The sequence below is a fragment of the Sander lucioperca genome, chromosome 1 (assembly GCF_008315115.2).
Source record: "Sander lucioperca isolate FBNREF2018 chromosome 1, SLUC_FBN_1.2, whole genome shotgun sequence".
Classification (NCBI taxonomy): domain Eukaryota; kingdom Metazoa; phylum Chordata; class Actinopteri; order Perciformes; family Percidae; genus Sander; species Sander lucioperca.
Genome location: NC_050173.1, coordinates 4,516,769 through 4,535,221, shown reverse-complemented (window position 1 = coordinate 4,535,221; position 18,453 = coordinate 4,516,769). Strand labels below are relative to the sequence as shown.

At 40.4% G+C, this 18,453-nt stretch overlaps 1 long non-coding RNA gene across 1 annotated transcript; it reads left to right on the top strand.

Moving 5' to 3' along the window:
* Positions 1–2,625: 2,625 nt before the first annotated feature.
* On the top strand, positions 2,626–17,752 carry LOC116048022. The gene is made up of 3 exons (XR_004104549.2): positions 2,626–2,732; positions 9,103–9,110; positions 17,740–17,752. It is a non-coding gene; the product is annotated as an uncharacterized LOC116048022 (long non-coding RNA).
* The last annotated feature ends 701 nt before the right edge of the window (positions 17,753–18,453 follow it).

Here is an 18,453-nt window from a genome sequence, read left to right as displayed (position 1 = left end):
GCTAACATTGCCAGAGTTACAAAACCCAGGAAGGAGGATGTCATTGCCAGACACACATCAAGGTTCACAGGTCCAGATTCATAATGTTATGATATGGTTATAAATAACATCCCATAGGCCTGTTTTTCATCACTGACAGACTAGATGTTGCAAGAATGTATTTGAACTTGAAAATATTACAATAAACAAAAAGCAAATCAAGGTTTCACATAGTTTCAAGATGAAATAAAACTCAGTGTAGTTTCACAGGCCAGTGTCAAAGTATCAGACAGGCTGAGTAGAATATGCAAAGTGTATACAGACTAATAGACAGGGACAATACAATCATATAATTCCCTGACAAGTACCACTCTGATATTCGTAGGTTGCTCTTTTATGTTACGTTCACATATATTTATTCACAGATATAGTCTATGCAACATGTACAGTAATACCAACACAACAAAATATGCAACTTTTATTCTTGTCATAGATATGAATATCACCAGTTTATGAATTGTGTCGACAATTGTGTATGATAAAGAGTATAGCTTAATTACTTTATGTATGATTGGTGTTGGCACTTACAGTTACATTTCAATTGCCTCCTCCGCCTCTTGAAATCCCACATAGACACCAGTCTCTGAGGGATATTTTCTTTGAATGGCACCAACCACACATGATGTCAATGGTTTACGATTGCTTCTACCCAAAGTTTCTCCCTTTAGGGCCCACTCCAAAACTATGCGGTAGGACTAGACTGGGTAAACCCAGCCCAATCTGCCGGCGATTTGATTTCGCCCTGCAGATTAGGCTGGAAACCTCTACGTTTATCGATCCTACTTCTGTTACAATTTTGCGGGGACCAATCACAAACTGGCGTATCCACCTGGCGCGCTATTGGCGGGTTTAACACGATGACAATAGAGAAGCGACCAAGCAGCTTCTTGTTTACATTCGACATAGCGGCCACCGAAGCGCAGCAACCCATTGATGCCGCTGTTGCTGCTACGTCACCCGGATCGTTGGTCTGATTGGTTGAAGGACTATCCAATTGCGTAAAGACTCATTTGAACTATGCACGTTGATCACGCCTCTTGTGCAGTAGAAAATACAGAGCAGACTCTCCAGACTAATGTTCAATCTTAACATATTGAGCTTGGTCTGGTGATAGCCAGACTACGGTAGGACACCAACCTGTATTGACTAAGAGCACAGAAAACTTTGTATGAATAGCTAGGCTACAAGTAAATAGGAAAGGCTATTTGAAGGGTGCTATGTCAGATGGCATGTGTGCATATTTCGTGTTTACGTGTATAGACCAACTGTATGGCATGGCTATACTACAATTGCATTGAACTATGTATGCATCATGATTATTACAAAATCACTTACTTGGTGGACAGCTGTCCATTAGGGTCACTCGGCAAGGGGCGTTTCTTCCAGTTGATCTAGTCACAACTGGGAAAAAAATCGACAACTGCCGGGTGTATTAGGGCAGAGTAATCTTCCGTGGTAGTGATGCAAAGATTTTCATTGTCATCAAGCCTTGCCATCGATGGCAATACCTGGTCCCATTCACTACAACAAAGGCACTCGGTTTCTGTCGGCATAGGTTAGCATGTTCCACATTTACACCACCAGTCCATGTTCGTTCTGATTCTTCCCTCGACCTCAGTCTGTTCAGCATCTTGTCTATCAGCTTCCAAAATTTGTAACTCCTCGTCTGTGTATTCTGGCTCAAAACGATACGGTTCTGAATCTTGGTTTGATACCTCTGAGAATTCCACAAAGTCAGCCATGATCACCAGTCACGTTCATGGACTTATCTAACTCTGGTGGATTAGGTAAATAAGCTAAAGTCCCAATAAGTTGGCGTGTTCCTTTAAGGATGGAAGCTTGGGGTGCATCGCTTAGGCCTAATTGAACGGAGGAATTATGGTATTCATCGGTAGCCTGAGTAACTTTAACCGTTGTTCATGTGAAATCTCAAAGACAGCCTGGTGCTTTGTTTATAGACTATTTGTGGATGGCTGTTTGCTGTTTGACCTATCAATTCCTGTCGATAAAGTATAATAGGGTAAATCCTGTATAGTGCATACACTTGTAGCTGTTATGTCTCTTTGTAAGTCATTGCATTTGTTTGTTATTAATAACAATATTTGTTTGGATTCCTCTCCAGAGGACATTGAGGAAGGCCAGGGTATTTGTCAGGGAACAGATTTCTGAAAGGGTCCTCTAAACAGAGATCTGCCATGTTTCCTCACCTAGTTGAAAAACTACAGTAAGCAGGCTTACCCAGCTATCCATCTGACTTCCTGGCAGTCATGTCTCCTGTTGCATTCATCATACACATGAGGTAACTGAAACCAATCTTGATTATACACGCCAAGCAAGAGATACATGTTCTCCTGGCAGCTAATAATTGCATGTACAATCTTATTGTAAAAATGTATAACAGTGAAGTGATACTGATGTGTTTGTAACAGACTACAAACCATACTCTAAAACTGATTCTGATATTTTTAAGAAATAATGAATTTAAACAAACAGGACATATGGGTTATTTTCATGACATTTTGTATGTAAATGTAAGAGGTTATTTTGAGTGCTGAAAGTGCTCATATTATGCTTTTTGGCTTTTCCCCTTTCCTTTATTGTGTTGTAAAACACTATTCACAAACTTCTCCAAACAGCTGTATTGTAGTCCAGCCTTTACTTCCGTGACGAACGTGCGTCACTTTGTAACACGCGTTAGAATGCTCGCCTAGCTGCTAGCATGGCACGACCTCATGCTCTGCAACTGCCTAGCTAGCAGTACTTACTGCGCATGTGCGACTCCCAACAAAGATGGTACAGAAATGAGATGCTAAAGTGAAAAAAATGTAATGTCCGCAACACTGCTTATTAGCTCCCACATTTAATAAAAAAGGCAACATTTCGACCCTGCTGGGTCTTCTTCAGGCAAATGGTGGACACATTTGATAAAGGGATAGATTACCAGCTGATTATAAGGCCTACATATATCCCTTTAAGAAATATGTCCACCATTTGCCTGAAGAAAACCCAGCAGGGTTGAAACATTGCCTTTTTATTAAATTAAATCTTGGGACCCCCTTGAAAACGAGATGATACATCTCAAGGGGTTTATCCTAATAAACCAATTTAAAACAAATATGGGAGCTAATAAGCAGTGTTGGGGACATTACTTTTCACTTTAGTATTTCTCATTGTCCTGCACCTGCCAGAAGGTGGGATGTGCACACAATTACTTTTTTAAACAGAAGTGAGATGCTTCACTCTGTAGCTAAAACAGAGAACTCAACACACAGGGTGAAAAGAGGAGCTGCGGCAATGTGCAGTACAACAAATATATGGTGTTTTCTGAAAATTAAACCACATAAACCTTTCAAGGGCTTTCAAGCGCCCCCTAACGAGCTCCATGATTCGGAAAAAAAATGAGAAGTTAATATACCAAATTTTGAGGGAACATAGGTCTCATCTTGAAGTCCATGGAGCATTTTTTAGAAAATTTTTCCATCTGACAGAAAGTTGGCAATCTTGGTTTTCGTGCGAAAATTTTCATTTTACGCTTGTTTCAGGACGAAAACTCTAAAAACTTTGTTTTGTTCCCATGGCTATTTAGCATTGGCAGCATTCCAGCATTTCAAAGAGACCCTGTGTGTGTTAAAGGAACACGCCGACTTATTGGGACTTTAGCTTATTCACCGTAACCCCCAGAGTTAGACAAGTCGATACATACCCTCCTCGTCTCAGTGCGTGTTGTAACTCTGTCTGATGCCCCCAGCGCTAGCTTAGCCTAGCACAGATCCTGGAGGTAACCGGTTCCAACTAGCCTACTACGCCCAATAAGTGACAAAATAACGCCAAACTGGCTCCAGCATCAAACATTCCAAGGGTTCAAAGATGATTTGATGATGTCTCCTAAAATCTCTGACAGCCAATTAAAGATTGGCCGGATTGACTTGCAGTAGGGATTATTATTTTTTTTATTTTTTAAGATAATTTTTTGGGCTTTTTTCCCTTTATTTGAAAGTGGATAGACATGAAAGGGGGAGAGAGATGGGGGATGACACGCAGCAAAGGGCAGCAGGTCGAACCCTGCGCCGCTGCAGAACTCCGCCAACATGGGGCGAACACTCTTACTGGGCTAGAGGCCGCCCCACAGTAGGGAGTTTAGCAATAACTTAAATTTATATTTTCTTCTTTTCATTCTTCTGTTATTTTTCTTTCTGCCTTTTACTTGGTAAATGGCAGTGTAATGATTTTTGTTTTGCTTTCTTCTTTTTGTAGAGGTACTACTATAATACTGTTTGACCACCTTTTTGCTTTATTATTATTGTATTAGCACTGTATTCTCACTAAAAATTTTGTTTTTGTTTGGAATTTGCGTAGAGATTTGGAGGCCATTTTGTTTTGGAAACTGTAGTTTTTATTTCATTTTGTTCCCTAGAAACAAGGCAGAAATTAATGAGTAAAACAACTGAAGAGGCAATCATGGTATTACAACATCCGCAGCCTCATATATGACATTGTTTTGTATTCAAATTCTTATTGTTTTACCTTTTCATTTATTGACTTTTTGATATGCAGGCTAAATGATTCCTAAAAATGCAATAAAACTATAGATTACTTAATTACATTCCAGTGTGTGCTGCTTCCCCTTACAGAACCTTCTAGTTACACATTTCTTCCATTTCCATCTCCTCTCATGAAAACATGTTGATGAATGATGATTGATGGATTATCTGTGACTTATGATAATTATCCAGAGTAGCAGCAGCACCATCCACCAACACACCATCTGTACAAATATTCTCTTCCTGGTAGAACATGTACACACACATGCAGTCACACAGCCTGTGTAGGTGTGCACACTGAGTTACACATACACTAACAAGCATACTCACACACACACAGGAGAAATGTAGGTGGGTGGACAGTCTGTGCACAGTTTGGGAAATTGTCAGTGAGTTTCTTCTTTTTATAGTCATATAAGCATTTACGTAAAAGCATAAACGCACATAAATGTTCTAATGTCACTCATGTAAAGAAGATAACTTCAAACAAGAGTTATTTCACCTTCAGACATTTAGCCAAAGGGGGACATCGCCATGATCTACAGCGAGCTCTCATCCTTTTTATGTGTCCACGCCATACGCAAAGCAAATTTGATTTGTGCAGCACAATTACATACAAAGTCAAAGTAAATAGACACAAATAGACGCAAATTTGCGCTGAGCAATTGTGTAATTCGTGCCATTTGCTTTGCCTGGCCCATTTGCCGTACGGAACAGCGGCACACTAATAAACAGTTATGTTAATTATGTAATTAGGATTTAGTTATTTGCATGACACTGTGTCGCAAAAGCCTGTCAGCATTGAGATTCTCCTGACCTCCTGACGTTGTTGAATCAGAAATGGAGGAAAAAAATGATTGTAGCTGTCTGCGGGCGGTAAAATTTACCGAGGTGTGTAATGATGTTATGAACCCACACAAGACGGTGTTTGGTTTTCGGTCGTATCTGGGATTTTCACAAAAGGGTTCAAAGCAGCAATAGTGGGTTTCTTTGGCCATGGTTGATAACTTAAGAAATGGCGGAATTCATTGGTATCTGCATGGAGATCTTGGCGCATCTTGCTCAACTAACGCAAATAAACACAAATGTTCCAAGGTCAAACTCGCACAAGGAGTGTGAGACGAAGGTTTGCTTCATGTTTGGTGTGAACACAGCATTAGACTGGCAGAAGCAAGAGACCAAAACGTCGTCTCATTATTTCCCTGTTCTTTGCATGTGGGGATGGTATGACATGAATATAAATGTCGTCCTGTGTTCTGTTTTGGAAACATATGTTTTGTGTTATTTTGAGTTATGTGGCCTGTGTGAATAATGTAAAAAAATATAATAAAAAATACAATTCATGTGTGTATGTAATAACGACTAGCAGCACCTAGCAAACGCCTGAAGCTTTGACATATGTTACATATGCAAATGCACAGATATATAAAATGTGCACATGCAGACACATAAGCAAACACACATTATAGTATCACATTTATGTATAACATAAAATAATAAGATGTGCAGTACAGTCTTTTGTTCTTTTCTGTGCCATTACTGCCTATGTCAAATCTAAACCCATTAAAATATCTCCCACGGTCAGATGCTTCTACAGTCTGTTCTACAGGTTTGCCAAACCTCCTATTAGACAGCCCCCACTGTTTTCCAAAAATCTATTTAATACAACTTGCATAGTGCTGTACTGGCACTCATAATCCATCATTTTAAATCCCAAATGTACAAATTTTCCCTTTTCATAACTTGATAATGCCACAATCATTTTATGATTCAGTTGTGTGCTGTTGTTAATGGATTGTTGAAAAAAACTGAAGCCTTAAATGATTTGTAGAAGGTCAGGCAAAATGAGAAAGACAGTGGGCTGATACAAGCCGTTCTCATTCCCAACTCGTCAACATACTGACCCTTGATCAGTGGCCCTGAGCTTCAGATACCGACGCCAAAGGCACCCTTTTATATGGGACACACTGGGCAAGACAGTTCTTGTCCCGTGTGTCACTTAAAATGACATCTTTAAACCCCACCCACAATCTTTTCCTAACCCTAACTAAGTGGTCACCCTGCATGTTGAAAAATGACGCCAAGGGATTCTGACCTAGAGCATCTAAAACTCCAAGAAGTCCTGACCAAGCATGTTAAGAAAATATCACCAGTGGGTCCTGACTAAGTGCATTTAAAAATGATGCCAAAGGGATACCCAGAGAGTTAAAAAGTGACGCCAACGGGTCCTGTCCAGGCATCAGTATGTTAATGAGTTGGGAGTGAAATGTGTTGGCTGAAACGTCACGAAAGCAATGTTCAAACTTTATTTGGGTATGTATTTATTGTACTTACTTATTTATTCATTTATTCATACATACATCACAGGTTGACTGAATGTGCATAAGTCATTACAGTAAGACAGTTACCACCTATTTACAGTTGAACACCTTTAAAATCCACGTAAGAAGGCAGGTTGGGGTGTTGGATGGGTCAACAACACAGGACTTTCACCCAGGAGACCGGGGTTTGTGTCTTGTTCTAGTCCAGCGTGTCACAGAAACATACATTTTGAAAACCCCACCCACAATCTTTCCTTAACCCTAACTAAGTGGTTTTACCCAGCACGTTGAAAAATGACGCCAAATCGGTCCCTACCCAGAGCATCAAATATCGCCGCGGATGGGATTGGAATTCGTTGAGAGCACTCTGCGTCTGACTGAGACGCTAAAGGAGACTTTTTACGTCCGTAACTAACGCCAAAGGTACCTGACCAAGCGTATCTTTGAAAAGCGAATCTCAAAGAGATAGAGGCAGAAGGGTCATTAAGGATAGGTGTCAATCTTTTTGAGGACAGAGAATATGTGAGAAGATCTACAGTACATGTAGCGGATCGCCAATGATAGAGAAAGAAAGACTGATAGACTGACAGGGAGAGAAGTTTTTGTAACATAACTACTTGGTTAGGTTTAAGAAAACAATCATGATTTAGAATAAGTCAACGTTGGCTTTTGGTTTAAACATTATTTATGCAAAACACTTTTCTTTCAATGCAGTGCACAGTAGGCTCATTTCTAGTGATGTCCAAGCAAAGCTTCGTGAAGCATTTTATTAATTTTTCTGAGCCCATTAGATGTCGCTCTCTGTTCAACAAAGGCATGAAAGCACACTGAATTGCCATTCCTTGGGCTTGTGTTCTTTTTGACACACTGATCTCCTTTCTTTTTCCATCTGCGTGCATTCATGTCCCGGAAATGCTTGTCACTAACTTATCTCTGGAGAGCTTATTCCCCGGAGTTCTTTTCTTTTCTCGCCTCGCAGTTTTCCTTGGATTGGGTTGGCACCTAAATCCTGGGTGCAGCTGCCCCTGATATCCTGCTGGACGCCCTGCTATGTCCCGCATTATCCCTGAACTACTACAACTATTGTTTCTAGTCATAGTTCCACTATCTTTATTGTTACTATAACTGCCACTGTTCATCTATAATTAAGAATAATATTTCTCTATATCTGTATGTGTCTGTGTCCAAACCGAGAGTGACAGATGCCGCCCATAAAGAGCCTGTGTCTGTCCTTTTTTGCCTAAAAGGAAGTTTTTCCTCGCCACTGTTGCACCAAATGCTTGCTCGTGGGAAATTGTTGGGTCTTTGTAAATTATAGAGTGTGGTATAGACATACTCCATCTATAAAGTGCCTTGAAATAACTATTGTTATGATTTGATACTATAAATAAAATTGAATTGAAATTGAATTGAAATAAACCAAGAGCCAAGAGCGTCATCTAGTTGGGTTAACAAATACTGTATAACTAATGGTTCGTGAAGCTTCATTTGAACATTACTACTCGTTTCATCTACTCATCTCATCATCCATTTAGGAAAAATGTCAAAGTAGAGAAACAGAGCTGCAGATTAAAAAAAAGCAATATAAATCCTGGTATAGTTGTGAATATATTTCCATAAATCTGCTGAAGTTTGTCATCGAGCTACACTGACATTGATGTCACTCTTTTTTTATTATTCTTACATAGAATGTATTCTATACCACTGACTAGCGCTTTTTTCCATTCATAATCAGAAACAATTTAAACCTATCAAGAAACCAGAGATTAATCGCGGTTGTTTAATTTATGGTTAAAAAATGTTTATCTTAATGCTATACAAGTACACAACCACATCCATCTGACTGACCCAATCATGACCTCAGATATTTGTGTGCTTGTGTTTCAGAGCCAAAGTGTGTGTATGGTGTTGATTCATAGCTGTTCTTAGTGTTAAAGCTAGCCGAAGGGCACTACTAATGGAGCAGGGACAGTGGCAGCCATATTTCAACCACCAGGCTGCACTTTCCTCACATTTCCACCACACACCACACAGAAACTTTATTCCTCCACCTCAGTAACCCCCAGTCATATAAATTGTTTAGGGCGTAAGTGCTTAGACCTTTTCAGGTAAGGACCCTAGCTTAAAATTTATAATGCAGTGACTCACCCTATCTGTCATGTGGGGACCCAACAAATGCAACATGAAGAAGAGGATTGCAGTTGTAGTTGTGCTATTATTGCTGCTGTTCCTGCTGTATTCTATGTACTAATAAGAATGATAACTGTGTAAGCTGCTCTTCCCTAACAGGTACAACAAAACCAACAGAAGGTGTGCAGTTTGTAAGTGCACAGTCCTGAGCAGAGGTCTAACCAGGCAACATAAGGGAAAACACCTGTGTGGACTATTGGCATGTACAGGCTCTAATTATGGGCTCAATAAGGGTCATAAATAATTTGAGAAAAGTTTTTTACTGGAGAATTATTTTTAATATTATTTCCAACATTGAGATTTCACAAAGTCTGAGCGACGGACACACAAATTTCCTATGTGTGAGTGAAAAAAGAAGTTATAGGCACAAGCCATGATCTATACTGTAACAGATGACACAGCGCTGTGGAGATAGGTCTAGCAATGCGAGACTAAGGGGCGACATTCAAGTACAACCGTGGGTCTGGCGCAGAGGCACTTCTCAGAGGCTGCTGATTGCAGCCACCCTCAAAACAGACTTTGATAGACTTTACCTATGCTGCTAATCGCTAACGTTAGCTACACCAATCTATGGCATTATGTCAAGAAACAACTATTAAAGATTAGATTAGTCTTAACATTGAAGTTACTTTTTGAAACGGCACTTACAACAATTAATGTTAGCCAGCAGACCGAAGCTGCTAATAGCAATGACCACACCACACCAAACTAATAAATGTCCAAGTTAAGTAACCCCTGGATGCATGCACAGCTATCTTGATATATGTAGTTAATTAGGACTTCATAAACTTTATTGGCATTTTCGTGCTACACTTGTAATTAACCCACATGTTTACCAGAAGAGTCAGCATGTTCCAAACGGACGGAATAAACAGAGCAGAACCTTGTGACCCCTGATTGGGCAGTTTGATTGCTCCTCTAATTGGATGGTCAGTGGGCAACTTGCTAATTGGCCAGTCAGCTCAGGCGTAAAAACAGGGTCTGTGTCTCAAACTGCCTACTTGCACACTTCAAACGCTTAGTTTTAAGTATATAGTGTAGATAATGCAAAAAGTCAGTGTACTGAAAATACCCGGATGACCCCCTAAAAACGGTCAAAAAGTTCAGTGTGGAACGATGGACCCTACACGGACTAAACAGGCGTCATCTTGACTACAAAGCGGCAGGGGAGGGACCAGGGAAGTCGGCAAGTTGAATCCAGGCTACTGTATGCAAATGCAACCCAGTCTCACGGCAGTTCGTGTAAATGTCACGTTATTTTTTACGTGTAAATGTCACGTCATTTTTACGTGTTCACAAGCACGTTTTTTTACCGGGAGATGGCCAGGAGACAGCCGAAAAGGACGCCCCATATGCCGGGAAGCAGCCGCAAGATGGCCGCAGGGGACGCGCAACAATAACGGGATGGCGGAGGTTGGGTTTAGGAAAAACCCTATGGGGAAAGGGCGCCTCACACGCCGGGAGACGACCGCGGGGGACAGCCGCTGGGGACGCGCCACAATAACGGGATGGTGGAGGTTGGGTTTAGGAAAAACCCTACGGGGAAAGGGCACCTCACACACTGGGAGACGGCCGCGGGGGACAACAATAATAATTATTGTTGTAATTAGGAAGACTACGGGAAACAAAACGCCACACGCGAATCCCGCTCGCCCGGGTGAAAGTCCTGTGTTGTTTGACCCATCCACCACCCCAGGCAGCCTCCCTGCGCGGATTTTTGGCTCTTTATACTACTCCCTACCATTTTCGTGCTGTGGCCACGAAATATGCTTCCCATTGAAATACATTACTTCACATTTTCGTGCTGGCCACCACGTAAAAAACGAGAAAAATGTCCCCGTGAACACGTATCAATAGATTAAAATTAACGTGCCGTGAGACCGGGCTGGCAAATGAGGAGCGGTCAGCTCAGCTCTCCGCCTCTTAAAATCTGACGAAAATATTTTAAACTGTTACATTTAAGATTAACCAGTTCTTTAAAAAAAGTTCATCCTTCCATTTGCAGACATCGACATACTTGAGGCTGCCCAAGAATTCAGCCCGGAGGCAGTCCGTCCCTTCCCTAAGGCTGGTCCTAGGAAGGAGAATGAGGCAAGTGAAGTTTAATGTTTTACTTGTCTTCCTTTCCAGTCATGTGCAGTGAATTCCAAGTTGTTTAACTATTGTAAGAAATAAAAAGAACGACGTGATCGTTTGATTTCTGAGGAGGAAGGAGAAAGACTTGGGTCCAATTGAAAGTTAAGCAAAAGGCTTAATAAACAACATGAATGAAAATGACAAGACAAAAAACAAATGTTACACTGCAGTTGACAGTGGACTGATCTACGTTTCTCCCTGATGGAGTCACATAAAAACAGTCTTGTGACATGACAAAACAATACATCAATAAAACACTGCCAGCAGTGGACTGCAAAAACATGCCTCCCCTTCGGGAGACACATTCAGTGTTCAACAGTCTTGAATCATTGTGAAGTTTCCAAATTTATCCTAAAGAGTTTGAGGGTGGTTCCTCAAATTAAATCCGTCCGTATTGGTCAGATGTCTTCAAAAGCAAAAGTGTCCCTAATCCATGTGTCTTGTGGCCACACCCGGCCACAGGATCTTACCAAGTCAGTGTCAATTGTTTCCAAACTACAGGAATACTCATTCTTTGTCTGGCCCAACAGGGGATGGCTCTCAAAGTTGATTAAACACTAGGTCTTCTAGAGCTTCTACCTTTATGCTAAATAACAGACGTGACTTATTCAATTCTTTAGAAGTTAGGGTTGGGGTGAGGATTAGGCTTAATCAGCATTGAAACAATCATTTTCGGCTCAGTTTCAGTGTCACTCAGTCTCACAGCAGTTTACAATAAGTATATTAAATAAGTTACATTTTTGACCTAAAAGTATATTGCTCTAAAACATCACCAATGTTTTAACTTTTTTAACTTCAACAATCCACCCTTTCACACCTTAAAAATGTGTGAATATCACTATACATGTTACTGAAAACAAAGTAATTTACATAAACATTAAACATAACAAAAATGTAGACATTAGCAAAAAGAAGTTGTAAAAAATAAAACATGATTTATACAAGACATTCATTCCTTCTCTGACCTCATCTGACTCCTCATTTTGTAACAAAAAGTGTTATTTCTCTAACATAAACACGTCCTCTCAGTCATCAGTGTCTAGAATTCTATTGAAGCAAAAGCAGATACACTTAATTAAATCAGAAGATATTAAAAAGTTGTTGACCAGGTAAATACAATGGGAACTTGAATCATTCAACAGGAAGGGAAAAAAAATCTTAAAAATCAAAGAAAACAGATAAAACTAAATTCAACTTTCCACACTGGACAAGTAATCCCTGGTCTCAAAAAAGTAATGTAATCAGATGGGTTGAAATATATTCAATGGCAAATCTGGGGAAATGGTGTAAGCTATGTGAAAGCACAGAGAGCTGCTGACATCAATGTCCATTGTTGCAAAAGCTGCAGAAAGGGGAATAGTCTGAAGTCCAGATTTGGAAAGTTCTTTGTTCAACATTGTCCAATCTGAAAATTTGGGACAAAATCTCAAATTCTGCTGGTTTATTCTCATGCACCCAGCGCCAGGCGGCAACGTTACCAAAACCATAACAGGCTTATGGCGCTCCCATGACGTCATATTTGTGCGCGCCAGATCGGGGGTACGATCATGGGTACGATTCCCGACAACACAGGATCAGACGGAAGTAAGGTCCTTTGGCTGAGAATTCTGGCCCTTTATCAGTTGGATGTTTGCATTCAAAAGCCACATCCCACCAAATGCAACGAAGACCCGCCAGCAGAAGAGACAGAAACCCTCTCAGACCTCCGTAACGTCTCTCCCTCCTTTTCAGAAACAGGACCTGTTTCTGAAACATCAAGATGGACCAGCTAGGCGTTCTGCTGCCTGCAGGAATGATCCGGTCAGCAGAAGTCCGCATCGGCGGTGCTCTCCGTCGGCATCTGGTCAGACGAACTGGGTCCCTGTAGGCACTCTGCTGGGCGGGAAGTTGAAGTGTGAACATGGTTCCTTTGTGATGCGTCCTTCACACGTGCTGGTGTCCAGCGGCATCTTGTATGAATATGTCCACCTGGATTCCTTGATCTCTTTGATCATCAGGCTGGACGATAATCTCCATCAGCTGGAGTCTGGGCTGCTTTCACCTGTGAATAAATGGCTTTGGCATACTGACTTATTGCTTTGCAAAAATCATATTAGTGTTTTCATTCAGGGAGGAAAAAATGTGATAGAAGTTTGTCTTTGATCTGTCCATTAATTTCTCATGGAGGAGAAATGTTTCCTTTGTCGTCTGTGTTTTCCAAAGTCCTTAAGACAATGGGCAAAAAACTTCAGTCCAAAACAAAATAAATGATCCCATAAATCATTAGTCCATTGAAATTAGACATACATAATCACCAATTACAAAAACATTCTGTATATTCAAAAATCACCGCAATTTTTCACTGTATAAAAGTTAGCTTAGTATTTTCCAAAGTCTTTCAAGGGGTGAAGGATGAGCTGTGTGAATCAACTTTACTGTGTTTGTGGGTTGATGCTTCAAACATCTGACAAATTTTGGTCAACAAATTGCTATTTTTGGAAGAAATCAATGTCTTGCATCCAATATCTTGAGAAGAAGAATTTGTGTAGCATTCTGTGTGGCCAGCACATAATGCTCTACAATTCCTCAACGCTTACAAATCCTCAAATCTCCATTTCTTTTTTTTTTCTTTTACTTTTAGCAGATGGACTGAATGTTCAGAGCCAACACATTTTCATACATTTTCAACTGCTAGCTGCTCATTCATGCATTCACTGAGAAACTCCATTCAAACCTTAAAACGTTCCACATCTTTAATACGTTCAGGGTCGGCGCCCAACTCTTCAAAGACATTCATACCGATTAATCCATTTCCACTTTTTCAGCCATTCTCACTGCTTCACCCTTTTCCACAAAAATCAAACCAGCCATCCGATCAAAAACATACCGTACAGAAATTGCACTATCCAGTTCTACCTAATGGAGCCGCAGTGCGTTCTGCCACCCAGAGGATGGAATCCCCTTGCTATCCACAACACAAACAACTCTATCCACAATTAATCCACAACCACACTGCGCCTGCAACCTTAACACTGCAAACCACACCGCTGAGCTGCGCGCTCTCAATTCGACAAACCAATCTTATTTACAATTAAGTTATCTTATTTCGCACTACTGATCACAAAACACACATAAATTCCACCACCACAAAAATGAAATGTATTTACAGTAGCTTATGTACATTTCCTAAGTGTATGTTCACACAATTCGACTATACCTATATTTAATTGATTGTCCTATTTCTCATACTATGGACAGGAGAAAAAACTGAGGAGTCTTCCTGTGGCGCTTTACCTCTGCCGTCGCCGCAAGGTCAGTGTTACCAAGTCCTACTCCTCACAGCTGTTTACACTGGCTTAAAAAAGTCTTATTTTTCCTTCATGCCTACAAAGACTATTTCTTTAATCCGGACCTTTAATGTTTATTCAAAGTATAATCTATACTCGGCCAACTCAAATGGACATCTATTTGTACACACGACTCAAATGCTTTCAACCTATTGTTGGTGCACTTTATATTTAAAACTTTTTCATGGATCTAACCAGGCCAACTCAAATGGACCTCTAAATCAAATGCACGCGACTCAAGCGCTCTTCCTCGGGTCTCCCGTCCCGGTCGACTACTGTGCACTAATAAAACCATGGACCCTCTTTCAGGCTTTTTAAGCTTTACACATACAATATATAAACACATACAATCATACAAACAATCACACACAATTGCTTTTGACTTATCGCTTTCAACGCAGTTTTCAATTGGGCATTACTTTTATCAGTTATCCTACTTTTACAGATTTAAATAGACTTACGAGTATATGACTGCTGAATTTTCACATCTACATCTTTCCCCGCTGCCACCGCCTCTGCTGCAGTCGCCCCTCCCTCCACCAAGCAACAGTTGCTCCGGCATGAAGTGCTGTCGTCCAAAGAAGCAACTCTTCTCCATCCCTGCAACCACTTTGCTGCAGTCGCTCCTGCCACCGCAAATGTAGGTTCCCAGGAGGAGGAATGTGTGGTGTTTGGCGAAGCCTGTAGTTCCTCCATGCCTGGGGAAGTGTGGGTGCAGTGCCTGTTCTGCCTCCACTGGTCCCATGAGGCCTGCACCGATGGTGCAGAGCATTACATCTGTGATCATTGTGACATTGTGTCATGACTTAAACCTGTTCATGGTTATTTAGCCTATACTGTTCCTAAACTTGTGTTTCTTTTAATGCAAATTCATTTTCAATTACGCAACACGTTATGTCTTTAATAATCATCAGTCATCCAATCTTCAATCAATTTCATTCACTCAGTTTTCACAGGAAACATATATTAGGCTAAATATTCTGATAGTTAAAAATTGGCCTTGGTCAAATAATTATTATCATACATTGTTCAAAACTGTAGGCTATAGCCCAAGCCATAAGGCAAAATAAAATCTGTCATGTCCACATTACATCCAATAGCAGCTCAATATCATTATTTGCAGATGATATTTTGTTGTACATCACTGATCTTGAGGACTCTATTCCAAAAATTCTTAAGATCTTCAATGAATTTGGCTCAATCTCTTGCTATAAAATTAACTGGAATAAATTGAATCTTCTTTTATTGAACAACAGGCATGTGACATCAGCCATTAATGTTACAATACCAACCCAAAGCAAAATTACATATTTGGGCATCACCATACACGCATCGCTACAGCGAGTTGTCCAGAACAACTATGAAGCTATATTAAGTAGTGTTCAAAGGGATCTGGCCAATTGGTCTGCGCTGCTGGCATCACTACAGTCCAGGATTGCTGTTAAAATGAACATAATTCCTCGTGTGAATTTCTTAAGTACAATGATCCCCTTACCCCCACCAATACATTTCTGGAAGAAACTTGATACCTTAATTCGGCAGTATATTTGGAATAATAAACAACCTAGGCTAAAATACTCTACCCTTGCCTTTCCAGGTGTGTGTCCAAAACAGTGTATGCTAGCCTATAGTATTGATGGCCAAATGAAGCTTTGTGAACCGTTTTCTTTATTTTCTGAGCCCACTAAATGGCACTCTGAGTTCAACAAAGCACACTGAATTGCCATTCCTTGAGCCTTTTCTTTAAACCAAGATCCCCATCTAGTGGCCTCAGAAAATAAAGAAAATGGTTCAGGAAGCTTCATTTGGCCATCACTAGCCTATGGCCCTATTATCACCAACACGTTGATCAACTTTAAACAGGTGGAGGAGCAACTACGCTACACCAATAAGTGGCATTTGAATACCCCAATATGGCACAATGCACACTTAATGTCTGGTAACAATCCCTTTGCTTGTAAGCAGTGGAGTGACAGAGGTATTTATACTTTAGACCAGTAAGACCTGAGAGATAGTTTTGAGGTTCCCAGGACATCCTTCTACTTTTATCTTCGCTTAATATGAGCCCTAAAATGTTATGGAGTGCCGTGGGGAAACAGTCTTGAGGCGCACCCAGTCATTAAATGGTTTGTTGATTTTCCTGTGAGAGGATTTGTGTCAAAAATGTATGCTAAACTGATGCAAGTATCCATAGGAGAACTCCCAATAGTAAAGAAATGGGAGCGAGAACTGAGCCTTGAGGGGAACACAATTAATTGGGAGACAGTTTGGGATAACATTTTCCACTGTTCCAAGAACCCAAATCACCAGTATATCCACTTCAACATATGTCATAGGACATATTGGACTCCCCATAAGAGATACGTCTCTAAAGTCATTCCCACTCCCTATTGCACATTCTGTCAACCTGAACAAACAGGAACTTTCCTGCATATGGTCTGAGAGTGTGAACAGGTGCATGAGTTCTGGAATAAAACAACATCAATAATATCTGATGTGATAGGATGTCAAATTCCTACTGACCCGATTGTTTTTTACTTAATGGCGACTCTAAATTACACCTGCTTGGGAGACAGAGGAGAATTTGGCTAGCCGGCTCAACTGCAACCAAGAAAGGATTAACAAAGCCAAATCATCGACTATCAACCTATGGAAAGGCACAGCAGCACAAATATCAGACCTGATGACCTCAGCGCCACAAGTACTTGAGGAGAGTGACTAGGCAAGGAGTGATTTCTGTTTGTTTGTTTGTTTTGTTTTCCTCGAGACCGCAGAGGGTGGGGGGAAGGTTTTTATTCTTGTTCAATTTGTGTTTCTCTGTTCTGTGCACCATCTGGGGCCTGTTTCACAAAAGCAGAATATATAAATCCAGGATAACTGATAAAGCGAGGCTTGACCTAGTCTAATCTGTGCATCCTGGCTTGGTGCGTTTCATGAAGGCCAAGCCAGGCTGAGGAGGAGCGACTAGGTTGAGCCAGGCTGAAGTAATTCAGATAGATGCACGTCCACGGCTTTCCTCAAAAGACCGCAAGGTCAATCACAGATTTACTGATGCCAAAATGGAGAATATGCATTGTACATACTTTATACAGAGTAAGCAGCAGCTTCTTGTGGAAGTATGATGACGTGAAACACATTATTTGTATAAAAAGAAAAGAAACACGGCCGCTGTAATGAAACAGCGAGAGAAAGCGTGGCAGACGATCACGGACCGACTGAATGCGTAAGAAGCCTAAATACATACATTAACTGACCACTGCTCTGAATTGTAGTCGTCATAATCATTCCATCCAATGATTAGGCTACTAATCATTTGCATAAATTAACAGTTGTACTCTTTGCCTTAAAAGTAAGCAGAAGATAATGTTACTCAGGAAATTTACCATGAAGATCAATTTTCTACAACGCTAGAATATGATGAGTAAATATCTCTTTCACTCTGTTCCTCCCTCTCTCTCATGGGCTAAAATATAAATTTACTAAGTCATATTAACTTCCACTGCTCGCTTTTAATGCAAAGTGTACAACTGTTCGTTTTTGCAAATGACAGTGACTCATTGAATGGTTTCAGTTAAGAGCAGTAGTTCATAAATGTATATTTTTACTATCTATGTATATTTTTACAGACTATCATTCAGTCTGTCTGCTATTATCTGCCGCTTTTTCTCGCATTTTTTAAATTGTTTTTTGAGGACGAGTTTCCTTCTCTACATATTATATGCCTTGCTCCCTTGTATATATGAACATAGAAAATAAAGACACTGAAGAAATTGGACTCTAAAATCTAGAAACTATAAAGATAATTAAGTGATAAATTCCATGCACACTGTAAACATGAATGGAACAGAGTTATTTCCCCCCCAGCAAAATATAAGGTCAAAAACCATTGAGGTGTCCTCT